Genomic DNA, 6,815 nt, shown 5'->3' with positions numbered 1-6,815 from the left:
AGCCAGGGAGCAAGGCATGTCAGGGTGGGATGCGATCATTAAAGCAGCTCTTCTCTCACAGAGGAATTGTGGTTGGTGGTTTGTTTTCGCTTGGGCCTGGGGTCCTGTTGCTGTGCAGTTTAGCCCTGAGCTTGAAGTTGAACTGCAGCCCCATTCACACCTCAGTGTGTTCTGCCTCTTCAGGCATCCTGGGCTGAAGGTGCAAAGCACAATCAAACCCAGACCTGGTTTAGATCTGGCTTCCCGTTTCTAACTCAGTCGCTCCCTGGTGAAGATGCAAAGTACCTCTGACCAGGTTTGAGAAGAAGTAACAAATATGTAGCCACAAAAGAGGCTCCACCTCCTTTAATAATGGAATTCTTACATTTTTAAGAAATCTATATACAGATTTTAAAGTGACAGTATTTAAACAAACATATGATCATCCAAAGAACCTTTTATGGAATCACTATCTGTGTGTCTTACATGGTCGCAGTGAGGTTATCTCACCATTCAAAATGACTGCCCCGTGACACCTTTGTACCTTCTTTCCAAAGAGCTAAAGCAATAGAAATAGAATAGAAATTTCTTTAAAGTTAAAATGGTCATTGTTTCGTATTCCATCAAGTCAGAATCAGCCCATAGCTGACCCTCCAGCGGGTTTTCAAAGACAGTTTAATCACACAGGAAGAGATTGCCCATCTTCCTCCTGCAGAGCAACTGATGCATTTGAACTGCATGCCTTAGGGATTGTAGCGCAGCTCCTTACCACTAGGCCACCAGGGCTCCCTTTTGAATGGTTAGGAAAGGAATTATTTAGAACAGCAGTTGTGAGGGGAGTTGTGTTACTGCCTTGTGAAGTTCTCACCTGGCTTAGTGTTCTGGGTCTAAAATGAATTGTTGTGAACCATTTATACCAAGTGCTAGGCCACTAGTTCCTAGAAAGTGTTAAGCCTGTCCATGCCTGAATTGCACAATTGAATCTTTCAAAAGCTTTTAATAGCTGTAGAGGCTACATGTGGACAACTAAGCCTCATGGGGTTTGATTCCTCGAATTGGAGGTTTCAGGCTATAAATCTCATGTGACATCCCAATTAATCAGCCTGTTAAAGTTTTGCTCTACTTCTAGTTGGTTAGTGCCTGGAGTTTTACAAGCTTCTAAGCCTTCATCTAAGGCACAATGATTGGTGTTTATTTGTCAAAAGCAACACAAAGAGGAGGAGGCTATGGAATGTGTGGCTTATCACCTCCATGAATAATTCCAACCTGTGCCATGAGGCCAGAACTAGATGTCTGGATGCCATTACTGAATATTTTGCTCAAAGATTCTATAGAATAATACTTATCAAAAAGAGGGAAATAAAGGACAAAATTTTAAATTCTCATTATGCAACTTTTGTGGAGCCATGGAGGTTGGATGAGCCCTAGAAATCACTGGTCTGAGATAATCTTTAAACCTTCTATAAAAAAATACCTTCTAGGGGAGCGCTGGTGGCCTAGTGGCAAGGAGCTGCAACTACAATCCCAGAGGTGCACGGTTCGAATCCACCAGATGCTCTGCTGGGGAAGGAGGGACAATTTCCTCCTGTACCAGTCAGATCTGATTTGACGGTACACTCACACACAAAATAATAATAAAAATGTAAAAAAAAAATACTTTCTGATGTCTTAAAGCAAAACAGTAGTTTAACTTGTAGTTGTCGTTATATGCTGTCAAGTCACTTGTGACTCATAGTGACCCTATGTACAACAGCCCTAAACCCTGCTTTGTCCTGTGCCAATCTTATTGTCTCCAATACACCTACCCCCATTACCCCAGTCACTGAATCAATCCACCTCATAGAGTGTCTTCCCCTCCTGCGCTGCCCCTCCACCCTTTCAAGCATGACATCCTTCTCCTAGGACGTCTCCTTGCAACATGTCCAAAGTATGTCAGACAAAGCTTCAGAATCCTTGCCTCCAAGGAGTAGCCTGATTTCATCCTCTCTAGGACAAACTTGTTTGTTTTCCTGGCAGTCCATGGTATATTCAACATTCTTCTCCAGCACCACAGCTCAAAGTCACCAAGTAGTCTTCTATCCTCCCTAGTTAGTGTCTAGTTCTCTGACGCATAACAAGTGATTGCAAAGACCATGGCCTGTATCAGGTGCACCTTAGTCTCCAGAGTGACACCATTGCTCTTCAGTACTTTGAAGAGGTCCCCAACAGCAGGCCTTCCCATCACAATATGTCTTTTAATTTCCTGGCTGCTGGTGCCAAGAGTGTTGACTGTGGAGCCAAGCAAACTAAAGGTGTGAACAATCTCAATCTCTTCACCATCCATCTTCATGCTTGTTAAAAAAGGTCTGTCCTGAGAATTCTGCTCTTTTATGAAGTATCTACATGGGATCAAAATCAAGCAATTATATAGGAACCATAAGGTGCAAGAGTTTTTGTTAATAACATAAGAATAGCCCATAAAAAAGAGTGTGAACATGGATGCACAACTCAAAAGACTAATCAATGTCACTGATCATAGAGAAACAGCTGAATTGGTGTATGTTTTGCTATGTATATTCTCAACGAAAACAAGACAAAGCTAAATGTGTTAGAGAAAATTCTAAAAGCGCTGCTAATAATTTTATTCCGAATTAGACAAAGATGGAATTGGAATCCTTGCCTGTTTGATTAAATAAAAGTGGTTCTTGACTGAAAAAAAAAAATCCACAATTTTCTTTGGGCAGTTGTGTTTCTGCACGGTGTATTGCTTTCCCAGTTGTGGTGGTACAGCGGTTAAAACCTGCAGCTATCAACAGAAAGGTGGGTGTTTTGAACCCACTGACCACTTCTGCAAGAGAGATGTTAGCTTCCATAAAAGTGTACAGGCTTAGAAGCCCTACGCTACTGCTATCTGCTGAGCTTGGGCTGGAACTGAACCATAGTGGGTTTTCAGAGACAGTAAATCTCATGGGAGGACAGTGTCCATCCTTCTGCAGAGCAGTTGGTGGATTCAAACCATGTTCCTTTGGGATTGGAGCATAGCTTCTTAACCACCAGAGACCACCAGAGATCCCTTGGAAGTCCTATAGAGCAGTTGTATTCTGTCCTGTTGGGTCACCATGAGTCAAAATGGATACGATGGCAATGGGTAATTGCTTTGCTGGAACAGCCATGACTGCAGAGTGGCTAATAAGAACAGACAAACCTAAAACAGTTCTAGCAGCTAGAAGTCCTAGTCAGAGTGCCAGCTGGGCCATCCTTCCTCTGAGGGCGAACTGTGGTCTCTCTTAGCTTCTGATGGTTGCCAGTACCCTCGCTCGGTTTGTAGATCAATTTCTCTAGTCTCAGCTTGTTGTCATGTGACCTCTGTGTCTCTGTCCTTCTCTTTGATCTTATAATAAGTCATAGTGTGTTGAGGGCAGTTTGACCAGACTTCTAACAGATTCCCAGGTGATGCTGCTGCTGCTGCCCCTCTGAGGACCACATCTGCCGACCTTTTAATGGTTAAGAAGGAAGGCACCTCCAGGAACAGGATCAGAGATTACTGTTAGCAGTGCTGTCTACCATTCTTGTGCTTGGAGTTGATTTGGTTTGATGGTTGATTAGAGAATATGCTTTTTCAGTGTGTAATAACTACCAATTTTTTTAAATTTTATTATGTGTGTGTGTGTGTGTGTGTGCGCGCGCGCGCGTGTACCGTCAAATCAGATCTGACTGGTACAGGAGGAGATTGTCCCTCCTTCCCCGGCAGAGCATCTGGTGGGTTTGAACCGTGTGCCTCTGGGATTGTAGTTGCAGTTCCTTGCCACTAGGAATAACTACCAATTTTTGTTGTAAAAACTAGGCCACACCCCACTAGAATGACTGTACATTTAAAAATGAGAGTAGCAAGTATTGGCAAGGATGTGGAAAAACGATTTTTTCTGTGTCTCCTACACATATAAATGACACCACATCTAACTGGCCTCTCTAGCCAGAAAACTATAAATTTATTCACTATTTCCTGGAAGACGTTAATATTGGTTTTAGGTATTGTATATCACCTTAAGTATACAGACATACCTCAGAGATACTGGGGATTCACTTATTTACTGGAAGACGTTAATATTGGTCTTAAGTATTCTATCGCCTTATGTTAAGTATACAGACATACCTCAGAGATACTGGGGATTCAGTTCCAGACCACCACAGTAAAGCAAACAGTGCAATGAAGTAAGTCACAGTAATTTGCCCAGTTTCCTGGTGCATATAAAAGTCGTGTTTACGTTGTTCTGTATCTATTAAGTGCAAAAGAAGTATGGAAAAGTTGGAAATATTGTGTTAGTTCCCAAAATGTGACAGAGATACTCGAAGTAAACACATACTGTAAGAAAAAAATGGCTCAACACACAGGGTTGCTACAAGCTTTCAGTGTGTGAAAAACCATAACATCTACAGAGAGAAATAACTCATTTTCATTATAGCTGCTCCTCCAGGGGCTTTTCCAAGGCTGTGAATTGCAATGGAGGAGATGGCCCTTCTTTCTCTCAATTGCTGGTAGATTCCAACCACCAGAGAGCTGTTGGCTTTGAATTGGCGTAACTCCCTATGACCTGTGCCTATAGTTGGTATTAAAAAAAAAAAATAATTTAAGAAGTGGCAAGATGGTGTTGGAAAGCACTATGGTTTGTGTGGATAATAGTATATGCGGAATGGGGACTTCCTACCTACCCGGCTACAGGCCCAACAGGATGCTGTCAACATAGTTTGCCACTCCAAGACCCTCAGCAACCTTGAGAACAACGTGGGCCTCATCACATTGGCCAATGACTGTGAAGTGCTTACCACACTTTCCCCTGACACTGGCCGCATTCTGTCTAAGCTCCATACTGTCCAACCCAAAGGCAAGATCACCTTCTGCACTGGCATCCACGTGGCCCATTTGGCTCTGAAGCACCGGCAGGGCAAGAATCACAAGATGCGCATCATTGCCTTCGTGGGAAGCCCTGTGGAAGACAACGAGAAGGATCTGGTGAAATTGGCCAAACGCCTTAAAAAGGAGAAAGTAAATGTTGACATTATCAATTTTGGGGAAGAGGAAGTGAACACAGAAAAACTAACAGCCTTTGTAAACACACTGAATGGCAAAGATGGAACCGGCTCTCACCTGGTGACAGTGCCTCCTGGGCCCAGCCTGGTTGATGCCCTCATCAGTTCTCCAATTCTGGCTGGGGAAGGTGGAGCCATGCTTGGTCTTGGTGCCAGTGACTTTGAGTTTGGAGTGGGTCCCAGTGCCGATCCTGAGCTAGCCCTCGCTCTTCGTGTTTCCATGGAAGGGCAGCGGCAGCGGCAGGAAGAAGAAGCACGACGGGCAGCTGCAGCCTCTGCTGCTGAAGCTGGGATTGCCGCAACTGAGACTGAAGGTGAAAGAGGTGGAATCTCAAGTCCTGGGACTGCAGATTCAGATGATTCCCTGCTGACGATGACCATCAGCCAGCAAGAGTTTGGTCGTGCTGGACTCCCAGACCTAAGCAGTATGACTGAGGAAGAGCAGATTGCATATGCCATGCAGATGTCCCTCCAGGGAGCAGAATTTGGCCAGGCAGAATCAGGTGACATGGATGCGTCTAAGCCAGCCAAGGAGGAGGATGATTATGATGTGATGCAAGACCCTGAGTTCCTTCAGAGTGTCTTGGAAAACTTTTCTGGTGTGGATCCCAACAGTGAGGCCATTCGAAATGCCATGGGTTCCCTGGCCTCCCAGGCGTCCAAGGAAGGCAAAAAGGACAAGAAGGAAGAGGACAAGAAATGAGACTGGAGGGAGCTTCTCCAGAAGCTCACGGGGATGTATAGGATGGAGTAGGGCAGGGCTGATAACACTGTAAATAACTATTACAACTTAAATAAAATTTGGCAACTTAATTTTTTTTTTTAAAAAAAACCCCAACTAATTGCTTAAAGTGTACATTTTCTATGAGATTTGTTAGTTTTTACACAGGTACCACCACCCCTACAGCAAAGGTAGGGAATATTCCCGTCACTCTCCACATTTCTCACTTGTTCTGTCTAGTCAATCCCTCTCCCACCTCTGATCCCAGACAATGACTCTCTCCTTTCCATCACTACAGGTTAGAGTATTCTTCCAGAATTTCATATTAATGCATGAATGTATGTATGTGTATTTTTCTTTGAGTTCCTGTGATGTGGTCTATACAGTTGTGCTGCTAACCCCCAAAGCAGAAGCTCTGAGGTGAGCCATCTCTTGTGTGATTTATAGCCTTGGAAGCTCAATGGTTTGCCAGCAATGAGTCTGTTCCAACTGGACCATCATGAGTTTTTTTCTTTGCTTGTTTGCACTAGACTACAAAACTAAAAAAGGTTAGAGGTTAAACCATCCAGTAAGACTGATCTCCTTTTGTTATCATTAAAGCCAAGAAGACTCTATAAAACAGTTCTACCTTTGAAGAGAATTACTAAGTCGTATGGTGGGAGCCCTGGTGACATTGTTTGTAGAGTTGTGCTACTCAAAAGCCACACTTCTCTTGTGGTTCAAATCCACTGGCAGCCCTACAGGAGAAGGATGGGCAATCTCCTGCTGTGCAGTTTACTGCCTCTGAAAATCCACAGTAGGGTCAGCTATGAGTCAGTTCCAGTTCAATGATGTGTAACAAGTGTGTAATAGAAATTTTAATTTCCATTTCCTTAGAGATTTACCTGAGGAGGACCTGAAGACTGGAGCTTTCAATATTGATTATACCTCAACATCAAGAAAATGAAGAGATTTAATTTCAATTAGCAGCTTTGTTTGCTTGGCTCCAAAATCAACACTCTTGGTACCAGCAGCCAAAAAGCTAAGATTAATTGAATTAGGAAAGTCT

The 6,815-nt window shown here is 43.4% G+C and overlaps 1 pseudogene; it reads left to right on the top strand.

Annotated features, from left to right (window-relative positions):
• The first annotated feature begins 4,601 nt into the window (after positions 1–4,601).
• On the top strand, positions 4,602–5,749 carry LOC102860307 (annotated as a pseudogene).
• The last annotated feature ends 1,066 nt before the right edge of the window (positions 5,750–6,815 follow it).

This window comes from Elephantulus edwardii, unplaced genomic scaffold (assembly GCF_000299155.1).
Source record: "Elephantulus edwardii isolate Elephantulus edwardi_28Jun2011 unplaced genomic scaffold, EleEdw1.0 scaffold00195, whole genome shotgun sequence".
NCBI classification, from domain to species: Eukaryota; Metazoa; Chordata; class Mammalia; order Macroscelidea; family Macroscelididae; genus Elephantulus; species Elephantulus edwardii.
The sequence above is the reverse complement of the archived record's forward strand: the minus strand, read 5'-3'. Positions and strand labels throughout refer to the sequence as shown.